This window comes from Macaca nemestrina, chromosome 4 (assembly GCF_043159975.1).
Source record: "Macaca nemestrina isolate mMacNem1 chromosome 4, mMacNem.hap1, whole genome shotgun sequence".
NCBI lineage: Eukaryota > Metazoa > Chordata > Mammalia > Primates > Cercopithecidae > Macaca > Macaca nemestrina.
This window is the reverse complement of record NC_092128.1, coordinates 109,981,649-110,001,825: the sequence shown is the minus strand read 5'-3', so window position 1 is coordinate 110,001,825 and position 20,177 is coordinate 109,981,649. Positions and strand designations below refer to the sequence as shown.

At 41.3% G+C, this 20,177-nt stretch overlaps 1 long non-coding RNA gene across 2 annotated transcripts in view; it reads left to right on the top strand.

Annotated features, from left to right (window-relative positions):
- The window catches only part of LOC105497762 (uncharacterized), a 124,025-nt gene that overhangs the window by 49,718 nt on the left and 54,130 nt on the right, over positions 1-20,177 (top strand). Inside the window, exon 1 of one of the 2 annotated variants that reach the window (XR_011622304.1) lies at positions 906-1,422. The exons of the other annotated variant lie outside the window; for it this stretch is intronic. This is a non-coding gene — a long non-coding RNA (uncharacterized lncRNA). Of the gene's footprint in view, positions 1-905; positions 1,423-20,177 lie in introns of those variants that run through there. 2 annotated transcript variants of the gene reach the window in all.

The following is a 20,177-nucleotide window of genomic DNA, read 5'->3' as shown; positions in this document are numbered from 1 at the left end:
TAGCAATATGTTTTAAGCCACAGCTAAATATAAGCCATATGGTTTAAGCCTTTAAAAATTATTTTAAATGCAGTGAACAAAATTAAACACAATATATAATATTAGAAAAAGCAGTTAGAGGCCTGGTGGCTCATGCCTGTAATCCTAGCACTTTGGGAGGCTGAGGTGGATGGATTGCTTGAGCCCAGGAGTCCGAAACCAGCCTGGATACCATAGCGAGATCCTCTCTCTACTTTTTGTAAAAAATGTGGAAAAAAAGAAAAAGCAATTGGAATCAGGGCTTACAAAATGAGAACAGGAAAAATAACAAAGTGAGGTGTGAAGGTAGCATGCAAAATGCAAATATCACTCTTAGTTCACCCCTATGTAAGCAAAAGAGACTTAATGATTAATTGCCATTTTCTTTGTGAGACTCAAACCCCATTTATACTGCTTATGAATAAACTTCATATTGTAAACATACCTTGATTAAAAATTAAGTGATGATTTAGAACATCACATAAACTTTCTAATTTCCACCATGATAGAGAGAAAGATGGGACACCCTTTTGTGATTATTCAAAATATTGGCCAATTCTCTGGCATTGCTGAAGATACATGGGTAATAGCAGCACTTCATTAGTAGGTAGAAAAATGGATGCGGTGCCTCTAATTCTGTGCAACTATCTTCAACTATTTTTCCAACTCTTTCTGTGACCAAATTCTCTGTCTCTCTCCCTCTCTCCCCACTCTGTCTCTCCCTTCATCCTTACTTGTTTTTGTTGAGTAATTTTTGAAGTTAAAACATGCAGGTCCATTGAGATTTTCCTAGTAGAACAAAACAGCTAGAGCTTTGCTTAATCCTGAGGCGTTTTACTTCTCTCTTAGTAATCTTAGTCCCCTCTGGCATAATATGGGCTTACTGCTGTGACTCTGTTAGCTGAACCATCTGGATTGTTGTTTTTTTTTAAATTTAATACTGCACCTATCATCACCCAAATATGAAAGTTCTGCTCTCTCCAGGCACCTCCATATCCATATAAGGTATTTTATGTAGCTGTGCCAGGGGGATCCAAGGAAAAAGATATTAAACTTGATTTTGAAGCTATTTCTGAATGTTGCTTGGTCTAATGACTGCCCCGCTCCGGTCTTTCGGAATAGAAAATGTGAGTATGAGTGCGAGTGAGAGTGTAGTGGGTGGAACTGGGGCAGCTGTGAAGTGGAGGGTAGTCATAATCACTTGCGATGGGAGAGAGGGCCTGAGCAAGCACTGTGGAGTTGTTTCTACTGCTGGGATATATATTGCATTCTTTTATTCAGAGCCAGAGGCAGTACCTGACTAGGATATTTGTTCAGCTCTCTTGTAATGGTGACTTTATTTTTATCTCTCTTTTTTATCTTTTTGGAGATATTCTTTTCTGCATCTCAGACACCAGCCAGAAGGTAAGCATCCCTGGAACTTTAATTCTGTGGCAGCACCCTGTGCTAGATGCTGTTTCATTAACAAATGAGACTTTGCATGCGCCTGCAGTCTTCTCAGAGCCACGTATCTCAGTCTCGGTGTTAAATTAGTAGTTAAATATTTTATTCTTCTGGGTAAGATAGGGAAAAAAGAAATATGATGTTTCCTCTTTATGTAACTTTCTTCCATTTTAACATTTACTATTCTCCTTCATTAGCAAAGCTGCTGCTTCTCCTTCTCCTTCTTCTTCTTCTTCTTCTTTTTCATAGAGTCTTACTGTTTCCCAGGCTGGAATGCAGTGAGTGGCGCGATCTTGGCTCACTGTAGCTTCTGCCTCCCAGGTTCAAGTAATTCTCATGCCTCAGCCTCCTGAGTAGCTGGGATTACTGGCATGCACCCCCATGACAGGCTAATTTTTTTGTATTTTTAGCAGACAGGGTTTTGCTATGTTGGCCAGGCTGGTCTCCAACTTCTGGCCTCAAGTGATCTGCCCGACTCAGCCTCCCAAAGTGCTGAGATTACAGGCATGAGCCACTGTACCTGGCCTCACTAGCAAAGCTTTCAAACAAATAAAAACTTTGCATTTGGGACAACTCCTGGGGGCTGGGGGATCATGGATAAACTTGACCAACCTGTGTATGATTCTTCTGTGTAGAACCTGTAAGGTGGTTGGAGTGCTTGTGATGCTGTCTGTTTTGTGGATTAGAAGATGGAGATACAGAGGCTTGTCATTTTCCCAGGTTAGTGATGAGGACATTGGTCTACATTGCCAGTCTTCAGCTGTGCAGCCAACTTAGACAAAATTATAACCCAAATATTGTATTTCTGCTTTTCCTTGTGAATGTCAGTATAAGCATACCAGATGAAAGACTTACTCTAATATTTATAGCTTAAGAATTTGAATTGCATTTCCACTCTGGAGCAATTGTGGGCCCTTAATAGTCATGCTCTTTCACAGTGAAATATTTCTGGAAAGTCTATATTCAAATTGTAAAATATAGGCCAGGTATAGTGGCTCACACCTATAATCTCAGCATTTTGGGAGGCCATGGCCAGAGGACTGCTTGAGTGAAGTTGGAGGTTGCAGTGAACTATGATTGCACCACTGCACTCCAGCCTGGGCAACAGAATGAGACCTTGTCTCAAAGAAAAACAAAAACGAAAACAAAAATTAAAAATATTGTGTCCCGGCCAGGCATGGTGGCTCACGCCTGTAATCCCAGCACTTTGGGAGACTGAGGCGGGCAGATCACAAGGTCAGGAGTTTGAGACCAGCCTGACCAACATGGTGAAACCCGTCTCTACTAAAAATACAAAAATTAGCCAGGTGTGGTGGCACACGCCTGTAATCCCAGCTACTCTGGAGGCTGAGGCAGGAGAATTACTTGAACTCAGGAGGCGGAGGTTACAGTGAGTGGAGATCATGCCACTGCACTCCAGCCTGGGTGACAGAGGGAGACTCCTTCTAAAAAAAAAATTGTGTCCCAATAAATTTGTTTATTAAACAATGGTGTTTTGGGCTTTTGTTGTTGTGGTGGTGATTTTTTGTTTTTTTTTTTGTTTTGTTTTTTTGAGACAGAGTCTTGCTCTGTCATCAAGTCTGGAGTGCAGTGGTGCAATCTCAGTTCACTGCAGCCTCCAGCTCCTGGTTTCAAGCAATTCTTGTACTTCAGCTTCCCAAGTAACTGGGACTACAGGCACCCGCCAGCATAACTGGCTAATTTTTTTTTTTTTTTTTTTTTTTTGTATTTTTGGTAGAGATGGGGTTTTGCCATGTTGGCCAGGCTGGTCTCAAACACCTGACCTCCAATGATCCACCTGCCTCAGCCTCCCAAAGTGCTGGGATTACAGGCGTGAGCGACTGCGCTGGCCAACAATGGTGCTTTGAAGGCAAGTAGTGTTAGGTCTATGGTGGCAGTTAATAGAGATTGTAAGCTCTATTGATAAGCTTTGGGTTCTGATAAGCCAAACTCATTTAATAGATGGAAACACATTCTCTGTTAGAGGAACTTCTCTGATAATCTCTCTTGTCAGCACTGCTCCAGGCTTGTCAGGTTGTTGCCACTGGAAACATATAATTGGCTGGCAAAGAAGGTTGGGGTGGGATATTGGAGTTGTGAGTTACCTTTGGAGCATAGCTCTGAGGTTTGGAATGTATTCGTTAATTAGTCTCATAAATGGCCTATTTATCCATGGGCACATTCTATTTTTAACCTTCAGCCCAGTGTGAAATGATTTTGGAACATTTATCCAGGAATAGCTTTAAGGGCTTTGCTATAAGGAGATTGCCTTTGGCTTGGAAGTGGTTTGGCTTGGAGACCAGCACTGTCTAGAATACTTCTGAGCTCCTTCTGAATGAGTATTTGACTACATGGAGCAAAACAAGCCAGCTCAGTGGCTCCTATGCAGAGATGGAGATGATCCAGGCTGGACCAATCAGCTGGGAACTAAGGGGAAAGGAAAGGTTGATATCCAGGAAAACAACTTGGCCCCAGGTAGGGAGATGTAACTTCATGATACCAGCCAGAGATTTGAGCTCTTAGCCCATGATGGCATTGAATAGGTGTGAGGGAGAGACTATGTATGAGAAGTGACATCTCAATTTAATCTCTCCAGGGCAAGGTTTCCTGAATTGTGTTGTGCCAAACATTAGAGTTTCTCAAGATATTAAGACTTTTCCAAGATCAAATAAGCTTGACGAACTCTGTATATGATGTTCCTGTTTGGAAATCAAAATTCTTCTGAATAGAAATCTAATTACTTTGCTTAACTGACCACTTACTTCACTAAGTTGACCAAGAGAATACCTTTAGCCAGAGTGAATAGGCAACCTACAGAATGGGAGAAAATTTTTGCAATCTACTCATCTGACAAAGGGCTGATATCCAGAACCTACAAAGAACTCAAACAAATTTACAAGAAAAAAACAAACAACCCCATCAAAAAGTGGGCAAAGGATATGAACAGATATTTCTCAAAAGAAGACATGCATACAGCCAACAGACACATGAAAAAATGCTCGTCATCACTGGCCATCAGAGAAATGCAAATCAAAACCACAATGAGATACCATCTCACACCAGTTACAATGGCAATCATTAAAAAGTCAGGAAACAACAGGTGTTGGAGAGGATGTGGAGAAACAGGAACACTTTTACACTGTTGGTGGGATTGTAAACTAGTTCAACCATTATGGAAAACAGTATGGCAATTCCTCAAGGATCTAGAACTAGAAGTACCATATGACCCAGCCATCCCATTACTGGGTATATACCCAAAGGATTATAAATCATGCTGCTATAAAGACACATGCACACGTATGTTCATTGCGGCACTATTCACAATAGCAAAGACTTGGAATCAACCCAAATGTCCATCAGTGACAGACTGGATTAAGAAAATGTGGCACATATACACCATGGAATACTATGCAGCCATAAAAAGGATGAGTTTGTGTCCTTTGTAGGGACATGGATGCAGCTGGAAACCATCATTCTCAGCAAACTATCGCAAGAACAGAAAACCAAACACCGCATGCTCTCACTCATAGGTGGGAAATGAGCAATGAGATCACTTGGACTCGGGAAGGGGAACATCACACACCGGGGCCTATTATGGGGAGTGGGGAGGGGAGAGGGATGGCATTGGGAGTTATACCTGATGTAAACGATGAGTTGATGGGTGCTGACGAGTTGATGGGTGCAGCACACCAACATGGCACAGGTATACATATGTAACAAACCTGCACGTTGTGCACATGTACCCTAGAACTAAAAATATAATAATAAAAAATAAAAAAGAAAAAAAATAAAAAATAAAAAAAATCCTGCTTGAAAATGAGAAAAAAAAAATAGGAAAATACCTTTAGCTCTTAGTTAGCCTGCATACCAAGAATATGTATGGATGTTTGATGGGTGACTCATCCTGTAATCTTGTGTTTTACTTCTCCTTGTCTCTAGATGATTCTGGTGATAATAGGAACATGGGCTATTGATACGGTTTGGCTCTGTGTCCCCATCCAAATCTCATCTTGAATTGTTATCCCCATGTGTTGAAGCAGGGCCCAGGTGGGAAGTGATTGGATCACAGGGCGAGTTTCCCCCTTGCTGTTCTCATAATGGTGAGTGAGACCATTCACTCACAAGATTTCACAAGATCTGGTGGTTTTAAAGGGTGGTACTTCTCCCTTTGCCCATGCTTTCTCTCCTGCCATCATGTAAGATGTGCTTTCTTTCTCCTTCATCTTCCACCATGACTGTAAGTTTCCTGAGGCTTCCCCAGTCGTGTGGAACTGTGAGTCAACTAAACCTCTTTTCTTTTTAAATAACCCAGTCTCAGTTCTTTATAGCAGTGTGAAAATGGACTAATACAGCTATGTTACATTTTTGCAAGAGCCAAATACATTAACAGTGGCAGTCACTGTTCTCTCTTTGCCCTTTCATGTTTAACGTGACAAATTTTTACCAATGTCTTCAGGCCCCATCAATTAAGAAGATGAGTAGGATATTCTAAAACCCTGGAAACTCAGATCTTTGCTGGCAAATGCTACTCTAAGATGCTGAATAAAAGCATCAGGAAGTAATTATAAAGAATATTGTATATTTCTAGGAAGAACATTTTAGTTGGGGAAGAAAGCAATTTCTATCAATTTTTCTAAATTGTGATATAAAATGCAAATTAAATATTACTTGTTTATATAGGGATGCCTGATGTTCACCCACATTCAGCTTTCTTTTCTTTCAGAGCACACAGATGAATATTTCTCTCCGTGTAGTTAGGTGGGTCGACATGACCAATTCCAGCCAATGCATCATGGGTGGAAGCAACATGTGTAATTTCCCAGCCAGATCATTTAATTGCAGGTGTGAAAATCTCCAGCTCTCTTCCCTAACTGCCATGTCTTTTGAGGTTTTGTGTTCCAGATGATGCCTGGATCTTTGAGTCTCTGTCTTGTGAAGGACAGGCAGTGGCTCTGGAGAGTCACCTGAATCCACAGCTGACTCTGTGTAAATGGGAAACAAACTTTTCGTGTGTGGGTGACGCCAGAGTGAGTTTTGTGGGCTTTGGTTATTGCAAAACCTAGCCTATTCTGAGTTTTTCTGATGGACTAAATGAGATAATCCAGGCCAACTTTTCTGAGACTTAGTTTTCTCTTTTGTAAAGTGTGGTAAACATTTCCTAACTTACAGGGTTGTGGGGATTAAATACCAAGAACATGGAAAACATTTAGCACACTGCCTGTCCCTAAAAAATTTCAATAACTATTAGAAGTTTAAGTATTGTAATGATCTGTTGGTATGTTTTCTGGCTACAAGTCTTTTATCAAATATATGATTTGCAAATATTTTATCTCAGTTTGTGACTTGTCTTTTCATTCTCTCAACAATGTCTTTCAAAGAGCAGAGTTTACATGTTTAGCAATTTGGCTTTTTTCATAAGTTCTGCTTTTGTGTTATAACTTAAAAATTTTTGCTTAACTCAAAGTTACAAAAGTTTTATCCTAGGTTTCCTTTTAGAAATTTTATAGTTTTAAGGTTTAAAGTCACTGATTCATTTTGCGTTAATTTTTAAAATATAATGTGAAGTATAGATCTAGGTTCGTAGTTTTTTGTATACGGATATCAAATTGTTCCAGAACTAATTGCTGAAAAGCGACTGTTTCTTCATCAAATTACCTTTGCACTCTTATAATAAAATCAATTGTTCATATATGTGAAGCTCTGTTTGTAAAGTCTCTCTTCTGTCTCATTGATCTATTTGCTGATGTTAACACCTATGCTACATTGTCTTGATTACTATAGCTTCATAATAAGTCTTAAAATCAGCTGGTATTAGTCCTCCAAATTGTTCATCTCTTTCAATGTTGTTGGCTATTCTAGTTTCTTTGCACTTTCATATGAATATCAGAATCAGTTTGCCAGTTTCTAAAAAAAGTCTAGTGAGATTTTGATTGGAATTACATAGAACCTATGGATCTGCTTAGGGAGAATTGACATCTTAACAATATTTAGTTTTCTGATCCATGAACATATTATATCTCTCTATTTAGATCTTTACTTTTTCTCAATAATGTTCATAGTTTTCAGTGTACTGATCTTTCACAGCTTTTGTCAGACATATGCCTAAGAATTTTATACTTTTTGGTGTTACTGTAAATGTTACTATTTTTTGAATGTCAATTTCTGGCTGTTCGTGGTTAGCATATAGAAATACAATTGATTTGTATTTGATTTGTATATTGTTCTGGTACTTTGCCACCTTGCTAAACTCATTTATTAATTCTTTTAGTTTTTGGGTAGATATCATAGGATATTTTACATTAGTAAACATTTTATCTGTAAACAAAATAAGTTATACATATTCTTTTCCAAACTGTGTGCCATGTATTTTTTCTTGTCATATTGCACTGGTCAGAACCTCCAGTACAGTATTGAAGAGAAATAGTGAGAGTAGACAATTTTGTCTTATTTCTGACCTTAGTGGGGAAGGCATTCAGTCTTATTTGTAGTTGTTTTTTTTTTTTTGTAGTTTGTGTGTGTGTGTGTGTGTGTGTGTGTGTGTGTGTGTATGGGAATAGAGAGCAGGGTCTTGCTCTATTGCCAAGGCTGTGCAGTGCAGTGGCAAGATCAGGGCTCACTGTAGCCTCGAACTCCTGGGCTCAAGCGATCCTCCTGTTTCAGCTTCTCGAGTAGCTGGGACTACAGGTGTATACCATCACACCCAGATAATTACATGGGGGTTTCACTATGTTGCCCGGGCTGGTCTTAAACTCCTGGGCTCAAGTGATCCTCCCACTTTGGCCTCCTAAAGTGGTGAGATTACAGGAGTGAACCACTGCATACAGCTGGCATTCAGTCTTTTATCATAAAAAGCTGTAGGTTTTTCATAGATGTTATTTATCAGGATGAGGAAGTTCCTTTCTATTTCTAGTTTGTTGAGGTTTTTCTGTTTGTTTTTGTTTTTTGTTTTTAAAATCAGGAATGGGTATTAGATTTTGTCAAATGTAATTTCTGTATCTGTTGATACTTTTAAAATCAATAGCCAGAAAAAGAAAGATAGTTTCCTTCGACATGCAGAAATGATATTCAATTATTTATATAAATGCTTTTTTTCAGTTGTAAAGGATAGTATGCAGTCAATCAGCACTATTTAGTAAGAATTTCTTATGTCTAGACCATTGTGACATATAAAAAATATGTAATTATATCACGTCCTGGAATTAATCATTTTTTCTTACCCAATCCCCACCTATTTCTTTTCCTGATTCTCTTATTTTTGTTAACAGCACTACTATTCTTCCATTTAGTTAGAATGAAATATTAATTATGCCTGACTAAAACAGGAATTCTGGCAAGTAAGGGTTTTAATTTAGTCTAGTTAACAATTAGTTTTGTGACCTTAGATAAGTGATGTTATCTACTGCCTGATGGATTAGTTGGTTCTCTGAGAAGCAGATGCCAAGATGGAGTTAGACGTGCAATGATTGATTTTAGGACATGACTGTGAGGGATATCGGGAAGGAGCAGGAGAAGATGGGAGAGACTTCAGAGTATGTCACAGGTCTGTCATATCTGAGAGAGTGGAGGAAGGAAGGAAGATTGGGTAGGAAGAGTTTCAGTTCTAGGAAAGTTCTGTTCAACCTGATGGAGCGTCCTTGAGACAAAATCACCTGTTAAAGAAGTCCTGTTTACAAGAAGTGGACCTTCATTAATACCCTCACTGTGCTCAGTCATCAGCTGGGAGCAGCCTAAGGGAAGTGTGGCCCCACTAGGAACTTGGGGATGGCTCCAGAAGTGCAGCTGCTGGGGTCCTCAGTCAGTTATGCTTCTTGCAACAGAAGATCCAAGCAGCCCATTTGCATTGCTAATGCACTTTATTTTGATCACTTGCAAAAATGACAGTATTGAACTTCAGGCTTAAATTGATAGCCTACAAATGTGTTTTATTTAGGAGTATAGTTTAACACTGGTTTTTAAAAAATTAGTTTTCAGTACCTAAAAATCTTCAATTTCATCTAAAATTTGCATACATAGATTCTGGTTACACTGAGTCACATTTTTGCATGGCCATAGTCAACCAGGCCTGCAGAGAAGTTGTGCCCTTTAGGTGGGCCTCTCTACTTTGTCACTGTCTCCACCCCACCGTTGGCTTTCATCATTTAAAGGTACCAACCAGGCCACTGTGGTCAAATGATTGGCTCTATTCAAAGGAAGAACTTGAAAATTAATTTGATAAGGGGTGTTGGGAGAGGGAATATTATAAAATGCTACAATTAGAAAGGAAACAATAAAAAATGGTCAAAGAACATGAACAGATAGTTCACAAATGACATAAAAACACGGCTACATTTTAAGCTACCCAATCTTACGACTAATATATCTTTAATTATTTTCCTAAGATGATTTCTAAAAGTTAAGTTGTACATCTTTATACGAGGTTGATGGGTGTTGATAAATTACCTTCCAGAAAAGTTGTGTCAATTTACACTTCCAACAGCAATGTATGAGAGGCCTATTTCCCTGAAGCTGTGCAAACTCTGAATCATGATTTTTTTTCATCTTTGCCAATTTGAGAGGGGACAAGGTTTCTTGTGATTGTTTTAATCTGCACTTGTTCTATTACTAAAGGTCTGCGTTCAGTTGCAATGAATCTTATTTATAGTGTCTGTTTTTCTAGAACAATGATTACTGGTTAATTTTTTTATCAGTTGGGGAATCTCAAATTAATGATATTGTAATGCTTCTGTCAACTGATAGATGTTCCACTTTTGTCACTAAATATTTAGTACTGTGGCAGGGCATGTTAGTTTAAGGTGCTTTGAGAAGCAGATGCGAAGTAAGCACTAAAAGTATAATAACTTCTCAGGAGGAAACACCTGTGTGAAGGAAAACAGAAGGCTCTGAATAAAGCTGGGAGAACCATCAGACCACAAAGCAAGTCTGATCCTGTGTGAAGAAGGGAAGGAAAGGAGGAAGGGAGGGTGAAAATATTCACCACAGCTGTTTGGTGTCTTTGAGACAAAGTTGTTTGTTAGGGGAGCTCCATGTCTCCCAGGAACAAGCCTACCTTAGTATTTCTGTTGCATGGAGTTGTTGGCTGGTAGCAAGCCCACAGGGAGCATGACCTTGGCCATGGCCTTGAAGTCATGAAGGATTTCAGAGCACAGCAGCTGGGGTCCTTGTGGTTAGGTAAGTTCCCTATATGAAGATCTGTGAGGTATAACTGATGCCTAAGTTGTCTTCACCAGTGGGTGACTCTTCTAGTGGAGGAGGCTTGCTAGAATACTATTTATAGGAGGGACTAAAGAACCTCTTAAGGAAGAACTCATCAAAGGAAGAGATGGTCAGGCCCAATGAGCCAGGCACAGACACACTTGTGATGGGGGAGCAGTTCTGAGTAGGGCTTCCTACCTAGCTCTCAGCTCCGCCTCCTGGCCGAGTCCCAGGGAGGAACGAGGAGACCAGAAAGCCGTAAGTAACAAACAAAAGAGCCGATTAATCTAAAATTCCTGAAAGACACAACCAGCACCATTTTCATATTCTTTTTTTTTTTTTGAGATGGAGTCTCACTCTGTCATTCAGGCTGTAGTGCAGTGGTGCAATCTCAGCTCACTGCAACCTCTGCCTCCTGGATTTAAGCAATGCTCCTGTCTCAGCCTCCTGAGTAGAATACCTGGGACTACAGGTGTGCACCACCATGCCCGGCTGATTTTTGTATTTTTAGTAGAGACAGGGTTTCGCTATGTTGGCCAGGCTGGTCTCGACCTCCTGACCTCAAGTGATCTGCCCGCCTCTGCCTCCCAAAGTACTGAAATTATAGGCGTGAGCCACCAGGACTGGCCTCATATTCTTTCTAAAGAGAGAGAAAGGTGCTGTATTCTTCTTACCTGTGCCCCAGAATCCTGAACAGCCGCCGGTGTGCAGGGCCTGGTGGGAAGTGATGTTGCTGCAGAAGCTGCGGTGCTGCCGGTGGGGGCAGCATCCCTCAGAGAGAAGGTAGAGGGAGTCTGTGAGAGAGAGGGCAAGGGGGATGCAGTAACTACCTCATAACAGGACTCCTTGATGGGCGACATGTGATATTCCCTCTCAGAGATAATTGTGGCTGGAGGGCGAGAGTTCTGAGGGGTCAGTGGGGTAACTGCTTTTATTTAGAATTAAAATCGGTTTAAGGTATTGCTCAAGGACTCTGTATTATTAGGTTGGGCAAAGTTATGTCACAATAACAACCCCCAAACACAGTGGTTAAAACAACAAAGGCTTATTTCTTGTTCACGTTATTTCCATGGTGGGTTGGCTAAGGGCTTTGTTCCACTTCATTGCCTTCTTCACATGAGGACCCAGTCCAACAGAGCGGTCACTTTCTGGAACGTTACTGATGACCTGGCAGAACGGAAAGAGAAAGAACATGAGGAAGCAGAATTTGACTGTAAAACTTTTGCCTGGAAGTGACACATGTTACACATCATTGGCCCTAACAAGTTACATGATGGCACCTGAGTTCGTGGGGTGGGTAGTTTAGTCCCCCTATAGGGTGAGGCAGAGAACATTGGTCAAGAGTAGTAAGGTCTACTCCAGCCCCTCCTCTGGGGGCTCCACCTCAGCCGTGTCAGCCTTCCGGGCATTGACAGGGGGAGGCGAAAGAGGGAAGCAGTGCATGCTCAGCCCTCTAACCATGTGGTGTCCTTTGCTGCCTCAGGACACCACAGAGAGTCCCTGCCAGCCAGGAGGCTCTTACCAGATGCGCCCCCTTGACCTTGGATTTCCCAGCTTCAAAGTCGGTCATACAAGACACTCTGCCTTGCTCTCTTGAATTGCCTGCTCTGGTGGAAGCCAGCCAGCTTCTGCCATGTCATGAGAACACTCATGCAGCCCTGGGAAGAGGTCCATGTGGTGAGGAACTGAGGCCTCCCGCCAACAGCCAAGTGAAAGCAACGTCCTGGAAGAGGACTCTCTAGCCCTCATTAAGTCTGTCAAGCCTTGAAATGAATGAACCAATGCTATGAGTGTAACTTCCCGAGAGACTCTGAGCCAGAATCACTCAGCTAAGCCACAGTAACTGTGAAATAATCATGTATTACTGTTTTAAGCCAGCAAGTTTTGAGAGAATTTATTATGTGGTAATAGATAACGAATACAGTTGTGCTTGCTATGTTTGATACTCAATCATTTTTACCACCACCGTGTCAGTACACTGTAGTAGAAAACAAATTGTATGCATTAAACTGTTTCTTTTTCCCTGATGAGTTAGACTGGCTGTCAAGGGGAAAAGTGACCATCAGAGATTTTTAAATGATCCGAATGATTCCAGTAAACATCACTTATTAGTTTGCTAAGACTGCCATAACAAAATACCACGTACTGGGTGGCTTAAACAACAGAACTTTACTTTCTCACAATTCTGGGAGCTGCGAGTTCAAGATTAAGGCATCAGCAGGGTTGGTTTCTTCTGTGGCCCTGGTTGGCAGATGGCCATCTTCTTGCTGTGTTCTTACATGATCTTTCCTCTGTGTGTGTCTGTGTCCTAATCTCCTCTTCTTACAAGTACACCAGCCATATTGGATTAGAGCCTACCCACACGTCCTCATTTTACCTTAATTGCCCCTTTAAAGGCCCTATGTATAAATCTAGAAATACAGTCACATTCTGAGGTTACTGGGGGCTAGGACTTCAACATAGAAATTTTTGGGGCACACAATTTAGCCAAGAACACAGCACTACCAGCATTTCCTTCCCTTCCCTTCCTTCCTTCCTTCCTTCCTTCCTTCCTTCCTTCCTTCCTTCCTTCCTTCCCCTTCCCTTTCCTCCTCCCTCCCTCCTTCCCTCCCTCTCCTTCCTTCCTTCCCTCCTTCCCTCCTTCCCTCCTTCCCTCCTTCCCTCCTTCCCTCCTTCCCTCCTTCCCTCCTTCCTTCCTTCCCTCCTTCCCTCCTTCCTTCCTTCCTTCCTTCCTTCTTTCCTTCCTTCCTTCCTTCCTTCCTTCCTTCCTTCCTTCCTTCCTTCCTTCCTTCTTTCCTTCCTTCCTTCCTTCCTTCCTTCTTCTCTCTCTGTCTCTCTCTCTTTTTCTCTTTCTTGCTTTCTGAAGGAGTTTCGCTCTTGTTGCCCAGGCTGGAGTGCAATGGCATGATCTTGGCTCACTGTAACCTTTGCCTCACAGGTTCAAGTGATTCTCTTGCCTCGGCCTCCCAAGTAGCTGGGACTACAGGCATGCGCCACCACACCTGGTTAATTTTTTTGTATTTTTAGTAGAGGCGGGGTTTCACCATGTAGGTCAGGCTGGTCTCGAACTCCTGACCTCAAGTGATCCACCCACCTGGGTCTCCCAAAGTGCTGAGATTACAGGTGTGAGTCACTGCTCTCAGCCTATCATTTCATGCAGAGCATTCAACTGGAAAAACCTAGTAATACGTATTATATTATAGATCATCCTAATAGTTCACTTAAAGGTCTGAACACTTTTTTTTTTTTAAATCATATTAAACAAGGTTCTCTTTAGAAGACTAAGAGAAACAAGGCAGTTCTCCCAAATCGTTTCAGGCATCTCTCTCCTCTTCCGCTATATAAGTATAATCATGCTAAGCTTATTTCTACTTTAAGGACATTACACTAGCTGTTCCTTCTTCCTAGGGAACTTTTCTCCCAGAATTTTGCAAGACTAGCCTTCTCCTGTCATGTAGATGTCAGCTTTCAAGTCCCTTCCTCAGAAATGCCTTTCCTGTTTCTAATCTGCAGTGACCTTGTCCCCCCACTCCCAGCTCTCTTGTTTCACCATCTTCTGTTTTCTTTGTGGCATCATGTCTATCAGAAAACATATTCTATCTGATAATTCTGGTTTACTGCTTATGTATTTATTGTCTGTGTTTCTTCACTAGAACACAAGTTTTGTATTTATCACTCTATGTTTTATTGTCAACCATGTTCACAGACTTTAGTAATAGGGTAGGTGGATTGGACGGGGAAGGAGAAGGGGAGGGGAACAAAAACCAAAACTGCCTGGACAAGGCAGATGCCAAGAACACCTGGGACATGGAATTAGGAAAAGGAAGTCTGTAGGTTTGCAGAGGAAACATTTCTGAAGGGCCACAAGATGTGTGACAATAAGAGGGGAAATGAACAGCACTTTTAAAGAAGTGCTATTGGGTGTGTTTATGTTCCTTGAGAGATTCAGGAAAAGATGAAAGTACTCTTTAATTATTTTTATTGCAGTAATGTGTATATATGACCATGATGCCCTATGTAAAAAGTAGCCTGGATTTCACAAACCAAGAGGTAGGCCTTGTTAGAACACCGTCCTCTGCTGAAATTCTGGTTTGGTGTATTAGTCTCCATAAAGGTAGTCCCTAGAATAATACAGAATGACTTTTGGGTCTCTATAACTGAGGTTTCTGGAACAACCCCTTACTCTGCTGCCAGTGGGGGTAGACAGTACTCAGCACATAATGAGAACTGAAGAAATGTTAGCTCCTAGGGAGGCTGCAGCATTCATGAACCAGGCAGAACGAAGATGGTACTGGGGAGGTGGACTGAAGCTCTCCCCCATTGCCTCAATAGTAGGTCAATGGGGGAAATGCTGGGGGAAAGGGGGGGGGAGAGAGAAAGAGAGAGAGAGAGAGAGTTGGCTCTTATTTGAATAATTTAAAGTATTATTATTGGACTTGATCTTTTGGGAGAATATAGTAAGAGAACATTCTAGAAAACGACTGTTGAAATATGGGTAGAAAGACCTGGTGCTACTCTTCCCCCAAACTTAAAACTTGTAAAGTCATAGGTTAATATGCTGCCCTATGCATTGTAAGAGTACCCAGGGCATTTTGGTAGTTAAGTGTCAAGTAAACTGTCTGAAGGTCCGTAAATGGGATATTTAGGAGAATGCCTGACTGAACAGACAGACCTCTGCCCAAGAGCCTGATAATGGGTGAGCAGCTATGTTGGCAGATGGCCAGGGCAAAAGGTTCCAAGTCTGAGTACCCTTGATGGGAATGTCTCATTATTTGAGATTTGAGATTAAAACTCTAAGGACTCAAGCTTCTTGGTGCCCCTGTTTGCATCTCTGGTTGGGACAGGCCTAGAGGAGTGGGGGTCTGTCTAACCCACTTAAGTCCAGCCACCTTTCCAAGCGGTCTTGACCAAGGACAGCACACGCATACCTGGCATGTTTACTTGCGGACCACGTTGGTGTAAGGAAATCAGGATTGGGGGGACGAATTCAGATACAGCTTCCAAGATATGATCAGGCATGAAAATAGCATGAAAATGAAAGTACCATGTTGAATAGGTGAAAGCAAATTTTATTTTAAATTCTTTTTGAATAATAACACATTCTCAAGAAATCCCTAGAATTAAGTATTTTTGTCAATTATTTAGTAAGCGCCTAATTTGCTCTTGCTAGGGAAGAAAATTACGCAGTTGTTCCTAAATTATTAAACAATATTTTGATGGCATTGACAGAGCAAGTAGCAAGTTATTGACCAGTCACCCTGCTATAGGAAAACTCTTGGGCAGCTCTGTTTTATCTTGCTAGGTGAAATTGAAGAGAAAAAGTAATTAACTCCCATGAGCTACATCTGCAATTCTGATGGAAAGTCACACATAAAGTTCATTGTCTTTTATAAGACAAAGTAGAAAAGCTCACAAACTAATTCTTTTAAAAAATGCCTTAAATGAACTTCAAAGCTGAAATCTTATTATTGTCCAAAGTTTCATTGGTCTGGCTTTGGAGAGGAAATGTAGTTTGGGGGTAAGATTTACTCAAGTTTTTCTTTTTGGAATTTCATAATCCAGCCAATCTTCTTTTCTTGGTTTTGTAATTCATCCGTATATCCCTTTCAATACTTAGAAGAGTGAATGAGTGAATGGACATTTTCTTAAGGTTGACTTCTTGCTACATCCGTAAAGAAGGATGACTCTGGGGAGAAGAGAAAGAGAGAAATTGGAGTTAAAGATAAATCCTAAAAATAGCTGTCTTTTGATTAAATGAATTGGGTTTAGACTGCTGTATGCTTTGCCCAGTTGCTCTTCTCTGGGACAGGGACCTGAAAGGCTCAAGGAGTGGGGAGATATAATATTTTGGGAGAACTTTTAACCAAAACCTCAAAAAGTGAATTTCATCCTTCTTGGTATTGAGGGGCAGCTAGAAACTTTATTTATTTATTTATTTATTTATTTATTTATTTATTTTTGAGACAGAGTCTCACTCTGTCGCCTAGGCTGGAGTGCAGTGGCACAATCTTGGCTCACTACAACCTCCACCTCCCAGGTTCAAGACATTCTTGTGCCTCAGCCTCCTCAGTAGCTGGGACTACAGGCGCCCATGCCTGTCTAATTTTTGTATTTTTAGTAGAGATGGGATTTTACTATGTTGATCAGGCTGGTCTTGAACTCCTGACCTCAAGTGATCCACCTGCCTTGGACTCCCAAAGTGATGAGATTACTGGTGTGAGCCACTGCACCTGGCCCAAAAACATTATTTAGATACAGTTTATAAAATGAAAGGACATTTATTGGAAAAAGATGATTATTTTATGGGCCACCTACCCAGTACCCTTAATGTGCTAGGTACTCATGTCATTGATTTTTCACATTAACCCTTTGAGATCATTATTATTTTATCCCCAGTTGATGAGAAATTTGGGACTTCAAGAGGTCAAATAATTTGTTCCAACTTTCACAGGAAGGACAGAGAATGAAAACTGGGATCTGGACCCATTTATCTTTAACATCAAAACATGCCATGCTCACTTAGAAGTGCCTGGTAACCGAAGTGGTCACTCCATTGGAGTTGCTCACACTATAGCTGGAAAGACAAGGAGTAGGCACATGGACAAGGGTCCAGAGTGCAGGGGGAGGGTTAAGATGCATTGAGCACCTGTTATGAAGCGATGCTAAAGACCATCTTTGGAAAAAGTCCTCTCTCTCAGAGGGCTAGTGGGCCAGGAAGTTAAGCTGAGCAAGTTTAAGTAATTTTTCCAATGGCCTCCCAATCAGATCTTGATTCAGGTTCAGTCTGATGCCAAATCTTATGTCTCCCGAAGTGCTTTTTGCCTCCTCCCAATCAGATCTTGATTCAGGTTCAGTCTGATGCCAAATCTTATGTCTCCCGAAGTGCTTTTTGCCTCAACTTAGAGCAAAGACCTCCAAAATATATTGTCAAGGAACAATGTTTGTCCGTGTGGCTGGTAAGTGCTGTTGAGATGGAAAGAAGGGAAAGGACGTCAAGTTGAGTTAATTAGGAAAAGTAGAACTGTGCGAGCCAAAATGGAGGCAGGAGCAATAGAGCAGGGGTGGGACAGCCTGAAACTCAGCTCTGGCACCACTGATATGGCTATGCTTTCCATAGCCGAGAAAGCATCTCAGAAGGAGAGGAAGAGGGTGTATGTGTGTGTGTAGGGTTTGTGTGCCTAGAGTGGACTCTGTGGCAGCTCCCTTCACAGCAATCTGGTGGCCTCCATAATCCCCAGCCTTTTGAGTGTGATCAGGAAGCCAGAGGACAAAGAAGAGGTGGCAGGTGAGCAGGTTCTCGTCATGGAGCTCTGGGCTGTCTGCAATTCTGCCTGTGCTCATCCTCTAGGGGTTACCTCTCTGTAACCCCTCACTAAACAATGCTAAGGACAAAACATTTCAGACCAGAAAATGGCCTGCCTGGTGATGACAGCTGCCTTACTAAGTCTTACTGCTTCCCTGTGGATTCTGTTACTCGGGCAGAAGTTGGTCATTTAAAAGGTTGAATACAAGTGATTCAAATAAGTCAGTTATTTTTCAGAGGGTACATATGGATATTGCTTAAGAGTAGGCAAGACCTTTCTCTAGAGACCATCTTTTCATCTTCTAGTCCTAAAACCTCCACATTTTCACTGTATAGTTTGATGAGAATAACCAAGAACTCTATGCTTTCAGAATGTTTAAGGAGACTCTTTTTTTTGAGACAGAGTTTTGCTCTGTCACCCAGGCTGGAATGCAATGGCTCCATCTTGGCTCACTGCAACCTCTGCCTCCCGGGTTCAAGCGATTCTCCTGCCTCAGCCTCCCGAGTAGCTGGGATTACAGGTGCCCACCATCATGCCCAGTATTTTTGTATTTTAGTAGAGACAGGATTTTACCATGTTGTCCAGGCTGATCTCGAACTCCTGATCTCAGGTGATCTACCCACCTCGGCCTCCAAAAGTACTGCAGCGATAACGGGCATGAGCCACTGCACCTGGCCTAAGGAGACTCTTTTGAATTAGTTGCAGATGCATCTTGAATATCTTCTTTCCCTTTCAACAGAGTTTCAAGGCTGGTTTGGTACAGGTTTATCTGAGTATAAACAAAGGATATGCATAGTCACTGTTATTTAAGCTCTGTCATGAAACATTATTAGTCAATCAAACATTGTGGCATCAAGTTGCCTTAGAGCTGAAAAAGTCAGAGGGGACCAAATCATCATTTTCAGTAATCATTTTACCATTCACACATTTGGACACACCACAGCACTTACTTCAAATGCTTCTTCCTCAACGCGTAAATTACCACATCCCCAACTTGTGTGTTCTTCAACGTGTCTGCAAAAGAGAATACCAGGAGTTCTGAGAATATGATCTGAAAATCTTTCCAATTGTCTGTGATTTAGGAAAGTCTTGTACTTTGTAGAAGATCCTAAAATTCTGGAACTCATGGAAGACTTGGCTAAAGGAGCCCAATTTCTGGGTTTCTTATCCGGCATTCCAGTCCCTATGTTCTGCTGCGCAAAGGCTGGGTATGTTTCTAGGGAATGAGATTGTGATGTTCAAAAACAGAAATAAGAGAGAGAGACTTTCAGCAACTGAGCACTAATATTTAAGATTATTGTGGGAAAGGGGAAATATTATAGTGTAGTCAATTATAATGCCAGCTTCTTCAGTCTTTATTTACTTGGGAAAGATTTCAGAGATGTGGTCTTAATTCCAGTTGAAACTGTTCTTTTCATGCTTAGAGGGGACTGGATGTTGACAGTTTTCTTTCCATTTGTTCAGAAGTTTTATTTTTGGTTTATGATAATCCTAGCATATCAGTAACCATGCAAAAGAATAAACATGAATATTATGTGTTACTAGAACATATTGGTGTTTAATGTGACTTTGATACTTTCTTCTTCCCATTTACAAGCAACTGTGAGAAAACCTTCTGATAGAACTGTTTAATCATTTACTATATTTATTTCATTTCACAATAGTTCACACATTTTTAAAGAGTGAAGATTCATGCTACTGTAATTGCAGCCTGGGGCCACTAATTCGGGTGCCTAAAGGCTCAGGCTGGTCTGGCAAATTGAAGTCTTGAAATTACATGCCTTATGTTGGCTGGTATGCCATCTTTGGGTGTTGGCATCAGTTTTCTTCTCTAAGGTTCCTTTTCCTCCATGAACATGGAATATTGTCAACACAGACTATAGTCCAGAGGGCCAACTGTTAAGCTGGGATAACAAGGAGTTCTCTGGAGCACCAGTGCCTCCACAGCAACGCTGAAGCTTTTCTTTTTTAAATGCAGGTTTTGAGACAATCTCCTGCCATCTTCATTTACTCCGAGTGAAGGATTCTAATGAAGTCACCATGAGTAATGAGGCTCAGCCCCATGGGTCCTCTCCTGAGGGGACTGTTTCTGCTGCCTGGTTGTTAGTTGTGTGATTTCTGTCTTTGTCTTTGGTATTTACAGGGAAAGGTGCTCTGAGAAGGAGGTGAGCTTCACCTTGGCAAATTCTCTCCCAGCAAAATGAATACAAACATCTAATG